The sequence below is a fragment of the Suricata suricatta genome, chromosome X (genome assembly GCF_006229205.1).
Source record: "Suricata suricatta isolate VVHF042 chromosome X, meerkat_22Aug2017_6uvM2_HiC, whole genome shotgun sequence".
In the NCBI taxonomy this organism is placed as follows: domain Eukaryota; kingdom Metazoa; phylum Chordata; class Mammalia; order Carnivora; family Herpestidae; genus Suricata; species Suricata suricatta.
In genome coordinates this window covers 96,377,811-96,388,246 of record NC_043717.1, presented here as the reverse complement: position 1 = coordinate 96,388,246, position 10,436 = coordinate 96,377,811, and positions in this window count along the sequence as shown.

Sequence of the window (10,436 nt, the reverse complement as noted above, 5' to 3'; positions counted from 1 at the left end):
ACGCTGTGCTGCATTGTACAGATGTGTACCCAACATGCCTCTGCATCGTTAATATGAGTTTTCTCAGGGGCCGAGGTTTACCATGCCTACAAACACTCCGTTCTCAGGAGCCCCAGCCTCTTTTCCACACAGTCTAGAGGGGAGATGGGGGGAAGCTCTCCTGTGAGCGTAGTCCAAAGGCAAACATTGTACACAGTGAATCAGCCTGCTTGCAGGATGTGAACCCCTCAGCCAGGATTAAATAAACACAGGATTACCTCACTGACAAAGTGAATAACATTCTGTGTCAACCCTTTTAGGGAAATAATTCAGTGTCCTTTCTATATTTGATTTAAACACAACATTATCAATATTGGCTGAGTCTTTACAGAATGCCTCTTATAGAGGGTGAGGGGTCAGGAGGTAGAAATCTTTCATCCACATGGTTCCAACAGCACAGAGTTCAAATACGTCCATCTAGGAGTCTGTGATAAGGCACTTTTCAATGTTACTCATAGACACATGAGACATATCAGTACGACAGACTAGCTGAAAGGTCTACTTAACCAAAGGTGACCCTCAAATTTGCCCCACCATATTGGAATGAACTGGTGGTCAATATCTTTTCTAAGTATTGACAGTTCCCATTAAGGAGAAGTGCAGAAGGGGGAAATTAATTTCATGGAGCCCTTCATACCAGCCAGGTCCTGTGCTGAACGCTCTACTTGTACTAACTTATTTAGTATTTCACAGAGCTATAATTGTGGCAAAAACTCAGGGACAAGGTTAAAGAAGAGAAGATGTGGAGTCATCCACCCCTAAAAATCCTATAGCAAACATTATACTTAATGGTGCTATGCCAAACATTTTCTACCTAAGTTTGTAAACAAGACAAGGATGTCTACTATCTATTCAAGAATATACAAAAGTCATAAAAAGTGCAGCAGTGCCAAGAAAATATTATAAGCATAATTTTTGAAAAGTAAAAGCAAAAATGTCATACACAGAATATCCAAAAGGATACAATTAGAGTTTATAAGTGAAGAGCAGGCATTTTACTGGATACAGGAGGAAGAATCAAAAGCCACAACTATTTCCCTGTAATTACCAAAATAATTAGAAAAAAATTTAAAATACCATTGCAAATAGTGTCAAGAATATTAAAACCCAGGGAGTAAACCTAACACCAGGTGTGCCGGAGTACTACACATAACACATAAAACCTCGCTGAGAGACGTTAAACGGGTCAGGAAACGGAAAGAAATACATTTATTGTGTGTGGATTGCAAGACTCATTTTTATGTCATTATTGTCATTTCTGCTAGGAGTAACTATTGCAATCATATTTAAAATGTAAATAATTTTTTATTTAAAATATAAAATTTAAAAATTCACCCTGTTACATTTGGGGGAAATTTGCAAGCTGATAGTAAACAGTAGAAGAGCTGAGACAATCTTTCAGAAACAGAACAAAGTTGGAGGATGCACAATACGAGCTATCGGACTTACTGGAATGGAGCAATGACAACCACATGGGCCGGAGCAAGGGTGGGCGGACACACCCGTGCAGGACAATAGAGACTCTAGAAATCAATCTGGAAATAACAGCGGCTAAGTGGCTGACATGGGAGGTCCAAACCACTATGGTACCTTCAGTAAGTCCACCTGCTCCCCACAGGGAAATGCGCCTCCTCCCTGACCTAATTGCCATCCACACAACTTTGATACCAGATGAACAGGAGATCTGGAACAAAACTTAGGATGTGACCTTTATGGCTTTAGAGTAGGGCAGGTTTTGAAAACATAAAAGCACTGACCATAAAGATAGATTGTTCAAGTACACGTAACTGAACTGAGAAGGCTGAATCCCCCTTCTGTGCAGAAATGAACCTTTCAAACGATAGACACAGCTCCCCGGATCTCAGAGGGAGCACCAAGAAACAGCCCGAGCCCCCAGCGCTGAGAAAGCACCCAATGTCAAGTTCTCTTCCCCACCACGGCTCAGACAGAGCCCCCGAGGGGGAGTTTCACTCCAGTCTTAGTACGCCCAAGGAACAGCATCCTGACAGGATGTGACACAGCACCCAGGAAAGTCTCCCCAGGACTAAGGGTTCCCCCCAGGGACCAGCTCAACACAAGAAAAGCCCCCCCCCCCATGGCTGACACGGAGCACCCAGGGAAAAGTGCCCCCTCAGGCTGAGCTAAGCACCAAGGAGAGTCTCTCAAAGGCTGAGGTAGAAGCCCTCAGGGGCAAGAAACCGGGGGCTGGGGCCATGAGTCCAAGGAAACATTCCCCTCACACAGCTTGGACGGACCGCCAGGAAACACCCCCCACTCCCACCTATGACTGAGATAAGGACTCAGAGAAGAGTCCCCTCACCAGCACTGAGACAATTCTACAAGGGACGTCCCTCACAGAACTCTGTCTCTCTGACCACCAACGACAGCCCTGTCTCCAAAATGGCCGACGCGAGCTGCCCAGGGTAACGCCTCCCCCGTGCTGAGATCAGAACCCACAGAGGCGAGGTAGATCGCCCAGGAAGATACCACACCTAAGGGAGAGACACCTCCTGGGCTCAGAAAGAGTACCCAGGGAAAAGAATCCACACTCCAAGTACTAAAATGCTGACCTGGTTCCAGGAGCCTGGCAGCAACTCACAAAATGGCGCTACAGGTCTGATGCTTCTGAGATGGAACTATCTAGAAAGTGCCCTCTGGGAGTTGCTGGAAAGACGCCCCCCCAGCCCCCCACTAAGGAGTTTGGGGGTGGTGTGCAGAGGCGCGTGTGTGGCCAGAGAATTGGGAGTCGCGTGCAGAGGCACGTGTGCGGCCAGAGGACTGATACATTATTACTTTCCCAGGTAGCTATAAGGGAAGCTGGAGACCGGGTAGTTCAGACAGCACACAGCACGGCAGCAGCCCGGCCCCGCGCCGGAGAAGCTTCTCGGGTGCAGAGCCTAGTGCTGGAGAAGCCTAGGGCCCCCAGCAGCCTGATGGGCCAGCCAAGGAGCACCAGGAGGCATCTTCCTCCGCCATTATTCAGGCGCCCCCTACAGACAGACCTCAGTCACTGACGCTGCAGGAAATCTTTTTTTCATCAAAGTATAACATTTATTTTAAACATAGAAACTTTTAAAGGAACCAGAACATTTTTCAATCCAGCAGGCTAGAAGTGTGATTTGGAGCTGATAGCGAAGAAATCAAAAGCTGGAACACTGTATTAATAGAAAAAGAGGAGGATTATATGATCATCTTAATAGGTGAAGAAAACACATGTGATAAAAGGCAGCAAGTATTCATGAGAAAAAGTTAAAAGCGTTTGGTACAAAAGTGTCAGCACAGATCTGCTTTGCACATTATTCTTAGTGGAGAGACATTAGAAATATTGCTCATCGGGGGGCGCCTGAGTGGCTCAGTCTGTTGAGCTTCCGACTTCAGCTCAGGTTATGATCGCACGTTCGTGGGTTCGAGCCCCGCGTCAGACTCTGCTGACAGCTCAGAGCCTGGAGCCTGCTTCAGATTCTGTGTCTCCCTGTCTCTCTCCCTCCTACCCCTCATGCTCTGTCTCTCTCTGTCTCGAAAATAAACAAAACATTAAAAAAAAAAAAGAAACTTCACAATTAAAAAAAAGAAAAGAAAAGAAAGGAAATATTGCTCATAGGGCCGCCTGAGTGGCTCAGTCGGTTAAATGCCGACTTCAGCTCAGGTCTTGATCTCCCGGTTCGTGATTTCGAGCCCCACATCGGCTCAGTGCTGATGGTGCAGAACCTGTTTGGGAATTCTCTCTTTCTATACATGTCCCTTCTCTCTGTCACTCTTGCTCTTTCTTCTCTCTCCCTCTCAAATAAATAAACTTAAAAAAAAGAAATATTGCTCATAAAATCAAAACAAGACACGACCGTTCCCATCACCCCTTCCCTTCAACACTCCCTATAAGAGTGATGTCTGGCAGCTTAGTTGTGCACAGGGCTGTGCACACAGAGGGAGCTCTCAGACTGTTGAATTATGCATACCAGGCACATCGTATAGTGACAATTGTCTGGAAACAGCTTTGGGGAAGTTCTAAACCTGTTTCTTCCCCTTCAGTGTGGCTGCTGGGTGGCTGCTTCACAGAGCAACCATAGCTGTGAGTCCAGTGTCAAGGCTACTGCGGAGCAGAAGAGGTTAGGAAGAGGGCAGTTTAAAACACCAGCAAGTTTGTTGTTAGCTTTGCGATTTAGTCATTTTTCTTGAATAAACTTCGTTCCGATTTTTTGCAGCTCCGTTGGATAATTCCAGAATGCTGAAAGCTTGACAGCGTTTGCCAGTGTTTTCATTGCCTTTTTGCATTAGTAGGTTTTCAGAAGTTCTTACTCTACCGTTTCATAAGTGCTTCTTGCTCCGTCCTCCATTTCAATCTAAGTGTAAACCCAAGAAATTAAACTGTACATTATTTACAAAGTCCTTTTCCTCTGGAAGGAAACTAATGTGTGGTCCCTATAGAATTGTGCACAGCCACCCATGACGAGGACTTCAAGAAATCTGTCTATCTATCTATCTGTCTATCTACCTATCTATCTATCTATCTATCTATCCCCTATTGTCTTTTTTTTCTCCCCTATTTTCATTAAGCCTCATCATAGCACCTGTTAAAAGAGTTAGGTAGTTTCCCCCTGCGTGGATAGCTTGCATATGGGGATTCTTTTGAATTCCATATGTGAAATTCCTTTGCTGTTAATGTTGCATAACCAAACATGAACAAACACCCTTGTGACGCTGAGTGATGTTTCAGATTTAAATCCTTACGTTCTCATCCTTGATGGTATGTCACAAGAAAGTGGTACAATATTCTTTCCCTGGAAGGAATAAATAAATCACAAGAAAGTCGTAACTGGAACAGTCCTCAGCATTGATGAACTTGTGAAAAAAAATACACATTTGTGTATGCAATGTGACCACCTTTGTGTACACTGCATCTTTGTAAATTAGTAAAAACCTGACTATATGAGGAAGTGTCAACCTTTTCATAAACATTAAAAGAAAACTTCACGACATCGTGTTTTTCTTACAGCGTATCCCAGCTCAGTGTAATCAGGACCTTTTCTCTTCCAGACTGCCCAGCCTCTCCAGCACTTTGCCTCTGTATGTCTGCAAACCCACCACACCACAGCTCATACTAGTATTAGACTGAATAGCCAGAAGACTGGAATCTTGAAGGGGCGTACTTCGAATCCCACCTACATAGGCCAAGATGGGACAGCTCTATAGGAAACTGTTAAAGAAAATCCTCCCAGAGAGCAGAACATTGAGCTGGCCTCCTTGTCGTTCATTTTGATTGAAAGGAGAGATGGCCAAAGATTCAAGTCTATATTAATGTATATTTTATGCCCAGTTGATTGGCTGCATGGTCAGGAACTTTGAAGGAACACAATTGGAGAATTATGACAAAGGGGTGTGAGGAAGGGGCGTGTGGATAGATGTGTCCAGATGAGCACAGAATATAAAGATAAATGTGTCTCCAGAGATTGCTCAGTAAAGAATAACGTTAGCAGAGCAGAAGTTTCATACTCTGATGGCAAGGGTGCTGATTTGGTAAATATCCATCAGACTCTTTCCCAGCAGTCACGTCAGAACCCAGGGGGCTCAGGAACTAAGTGGCCAAGTGGCAGGGATGGAGGCTGTGCTCAGCACCGTGGGCCTCCACTCACCAAGGCTGGCCTCACTACAGCCATTGCTGAGTGCCCAATCTTTCAGAAGCAGAGGCCAACATGGAGCCCCTGATATGGAACCATCTCCAGAGACGCTACCACCGTCTCTTGCTACCAGGTGGCAGCGAGTTCACTCTGAACCAATTTCAGCTGAAGTGGATGGTGTTTTGGAGAGATAGTCGGTGATCATGGCAATGTGCTTCTCTGCACCAGATATGGTCTGAAATTTTGTGCCTTGCATCACTATGTTCTAGGATCTAGAACAAGCTCTCTTTATCTCATTTATTACTACAGGCTCAAACCACTAAGCCTAAAACAAATCCTATGCCCTTCTAGCCAGGATTGTGAATAGGCAGACCTTCCTTATACAATAATCTCAACTCAAAAAAAAAAAAAAAAAGCCCAAACTGACTTATTAAGCACTTGAAAGAACTTAGGCTCTATGGTGCCTCTTATCATCCAGAGAACTTCAATCTCTTTGAGAATTTAACTGTATCTACTGTATCCCTTATACATAACACCTGGTATACACTTTCAGGGGGGCTGTCCTGGCTTAGATTTGCTCATTTTTAGTGGACAGGTGAGGCCACTTAAAATCAACAACAGAACAGAGAGTGGGGGTGCATCTTAAGTAGACGCAAGTGATACTGGGTACTATCAGTTTCACTATTTTTCTGTAAACAAGAAATTCTTTACTGAATTCACAGAAGATCCTGTGGAATAGTGTTTGGGCGTACTGTCTCCAGAGTCCGACAGGCCTAAATGCAGCCTCTTTACTCCTAAGCTGAGCAGACCATCTAAATTCCCATTCCTGGTTCTCATGTCCATCAAAAGTGCATTTAAATAGCATCTTATTCCTGTTGCTGTTTTGAGAATTAAAAGGGTATAAGCATGGGAAGTGTGCTGATTATCCCTCACTTCCCTAACAGACATAAACTTGCACTTGAGCATATGTAGGGATTCAGTGAAAACTCAGGGCGCCTGGATGGCTCAGTCAGTTAAGCGTCCGACTCTTGATCTCAGATCAGGTCTTGATCTCAGGGTTGTGAGTACAAGCCCCGCATTGAGCTCCACCCTGGGAGTGAAACCTACTCAAAAGAAAAAAAAATACCATTTGACTAAGGATTCGGTGAAAACTGGCATTCAAAATATTAAAGGACTACCAAATAACCTATTCACAAATATTGTCATGTATGTCAGACTTGGGATTTTTTCTAACCAACAAAAGTCCTTCACAAAAATGTGTCATTATCAGCAGATTGGTTCTCCTTTGAGTTAACTGGTGTAAAAGATCACTGTGGGGAATATCGTAAGCATTTCTATATGTCTGAGGTTTCAAATTCTGCTTTATTTTTTTAATGTTTATTTATTCATTCATTCATTCATTCATTCATTCATTCATTCATTTAGAGAAAGAGAGCAGGGAAGGTGCAGAGAGAGAGATGAAGAGAGAGAAAAATCCCCAGCAGGCTTCATGCTGTCAACGCCTAACCTGATGTGGGGCACAAATTTATGAACTTTGAGATCAGGACCTGAGCCAGAATCAAGATCGAACACTTAACTGACTGAGCCATCCAGGCACCCCTCAAACCTTGCTTTAAATAAAGCAAATAAAGCGAAATAAGTCAGGCAAAGAAGGATAGGTACCATATGTTTGCATTCATAGGTCTAACAGGAGAGACCTGGCAGGGGACCAGGGGGAGAGGAAGGGGGAAAGAGAGCTGGGGAGAGTGAGGGACACAGATCAAGGGTGACTACTGAATACTGAAAAGGAACCATGGACTGAAGAGGGAGGGGGAGAGAGGGAGGGGGTGATGGTCATGGTGGGGGACACTTGTGGGGAGAAACACTGAGTGTTATATGGAAACCAATTTGACAATAAACTATTAAAAAAACTAAATAAATAAATAAAGCAAATAATTTCAGTTATTCTTGAGCTTTTCATTTCTGTATTAATATTTGACCCTCTTAAAATGTTAGTGAATGACTGTACATTTAAGATAATTGACTACAATAGAATTTTCCCAGTGGAAACTGTGCACTTGCTTGCCTTGTCCTGAATTCTAATGCACCCACAAAGCCTTAAAGCCACTGGGAATATCTTTTCCAAGCATGTCACTTCAAACACCACCTCCTGAGGTGTATGCCTGGGCGGTCTTGTAGGTCTGTAATCTAGATGCGTTCCTCTGGCAGCGATAGAGGTGAGCGGCAGGGATCTCCATCCAGGAAGCAATGGCTGATCCTGCCAGGAACGCAGGTAACCAGCTTCCAGTTGTGGTGTCTTAGGAATCTGCTGCTACAGATGGGGGGACGCCATGCTCTTCCCAGGCTGCCTGTAGCCAGTGACTGAGAAAGATGGCCAGTTCTGCCCAGTTCTTCCCTGTTCTGCCCTAGCCAGTTCTGCCCAACGTGGACCTCCTTTATGGGAAATCTCTGTGTCAGAGGTCCCTGCTGGGCTGGCCAAGACCTTCTCATAGCGGCATGGCTGCCTGAGACTCTTCATACCCAATCCTTTTCCTCGTCCCCTCCTCTCACAGGTGCGAGATCAGCAGTGTGGCCTAAAGGTTCTCCCTGCCGACTCCTGTTCTCTCTCCCCTTCATCCTTCCCAGACATTACTCCCAAAACATATCTTACAATTTGAGCCCATATTGGCATCTGGTGGCAGGAGGGCTCATCTGGTACAATTCCTAAACTAATCAATTAATGATTACTAAATCCTGGGGCACCTGGGTGGCTGAGTTAGTTGAGTGTCCAAGTCTTAATTTGGGCTCAGGTCATGATCTCACAGTTTGTGGGTGTGAGCCCCTAGTCAACCCCTAGTCCCCAGTTGCATTGACAGCTTGGGGTCTGCTTGGAATTCTTTCTCCCTCCCCCTCCCGAATAAATAAATTAAAAAAAAATAATTACTAAATCCAAAATAGGATAGTCACTACCATGAACCTAAGAGCAATATGAAAGACATAAATATGTCAGACAAATTCAAGAAAATAATGATTCATGTCATAATCTGTTTTGTAAATATACCTTTGAGAGGCCAAGTGTCTCTGCTTCATGGATTAAATTCATATTTCTATTCCTAAATGTAGAATATTTCCCCTTAGATAAAGTAAGGATTTAGTAGGCTGCACATCTATTTCATTTTCAGAAACTCCATGATCAACTACCAATGCCAACGTTGTCTAAGAGTCAAACTACTCCATCATACCATCTCTGATGTTCATTATGAGAACTGTTCTTGCTTGATCTTTGGCTAATAAGTGCTGCCACTTAGTTCTGATTCCTCAGATTCAGATTCTGTGTCTCCTTCTCTCTCTGTCCTTCTCCTGCTCACTCTCTGTCTCTGTCTCTCAAAATAAAATAAAGACATAAAAAAATAAAAAAATAGGATTTCTCTCTTATCTTGAAAGTATTTACGCCAATTTTCTGTTCTCTAACTGGGCCATGAATATATTAAGCTACCAGATCTTTCATTTTAATTTTTATTTCTGCACAAACACAATCAAGACCATTGTGTTTATGGATGTTAGAAGTTTCCATTGTAATTTCTGGCCAACAGACAGGAGCTACCATAGAGCTCTTCAAAGATGTTGGGGGTCTCATTATAAATTAATTTTTCATAGCCTTGGTGAAAGGTGTATCATCTGGACCCTCCAAGAGGTGGATGAGCAGATCTTACATTAAAAAAAATTCACTGTAACACAATCTCCCCAAGACCTTTGGATTCCTCACACTATAGTCCACCAGGAAAGTTCTTGCATTTCTCCTTAATTTAGAGTAAGCTGCTGTTGTTCCTTATTTCACTTAACCAACCAAGCAAACTACTGGAACCTGCCCAGAAAGCAATTTAATTCACAACCTCATTTTATTAATTCCAAATTAAGATATTCAGCTTGATCCAACTTTGTTTCTTCCACCTCTTTACTCTACCCCTAAGGGTCATTCCCAAACAAGTATCCACAGTTGTTGGCTATATGTATTGGGAAGAAGCTTGCAGTTTTTCTGTTTATGGCACAGCTCCCAGTGGGTGGCAGGGTATACCTTGCTCCCTGTGCCTGTGGGGATGTGAGTCTAGTTATACCTCTAGAAGCAAAAAGGGATGGAAGGTGGAGCTTCTGAGGAGGATCTGAGTGCCCTTGAAGGAAACTGGCTCAAAGAAACCATATCAGGTTCTTCAGAAAAAGAGGAAATTGAATCTCCTTGGGTAAGAGTAGTAGAGTGCTTATGAGCAAAGAAAACTCACAGAACTTATGAGGTCAAGGTAAACAACTTCATCAGAATGGACCAATATATCCCAATTATAAATGTCAAGGTTCTGTTCCTTTCTACTCAGTGCCCTAACATTAATAGAAGGCATCCTGTGAGTTTGGGATTCAATGTGCTGTAATTCATGTTATGGATTGAATGTTTGTATTCCCCACCCCCAAATTCATATCTTGAAATACTAACCCACAAGGTAATAGGAGGTAGAGCATTTGGGAGGTAATTACGTTGTAAGAGGGGAGCCTTCATGAGGGCCACCAGATGAGAAACCATGAGGAGGTCCTCATCAGAACTTGACCTTACTAACTGAATGTGAGACAGGAAACCATCAAAACTCTAGAGGAGAAAGCAGGAAACAACTTCTTGGACATCAGCTGTAGCAATTTATTACTGGACACATCTCCAAAGGCAAGGGAATCAAAAGCAAAAATGAACTCTTGGGACCTCATCAAGATCAATAGCTTCTGCACTGCAAAGGCAACAATCAATAAAACTAAAAGGCAACTGAT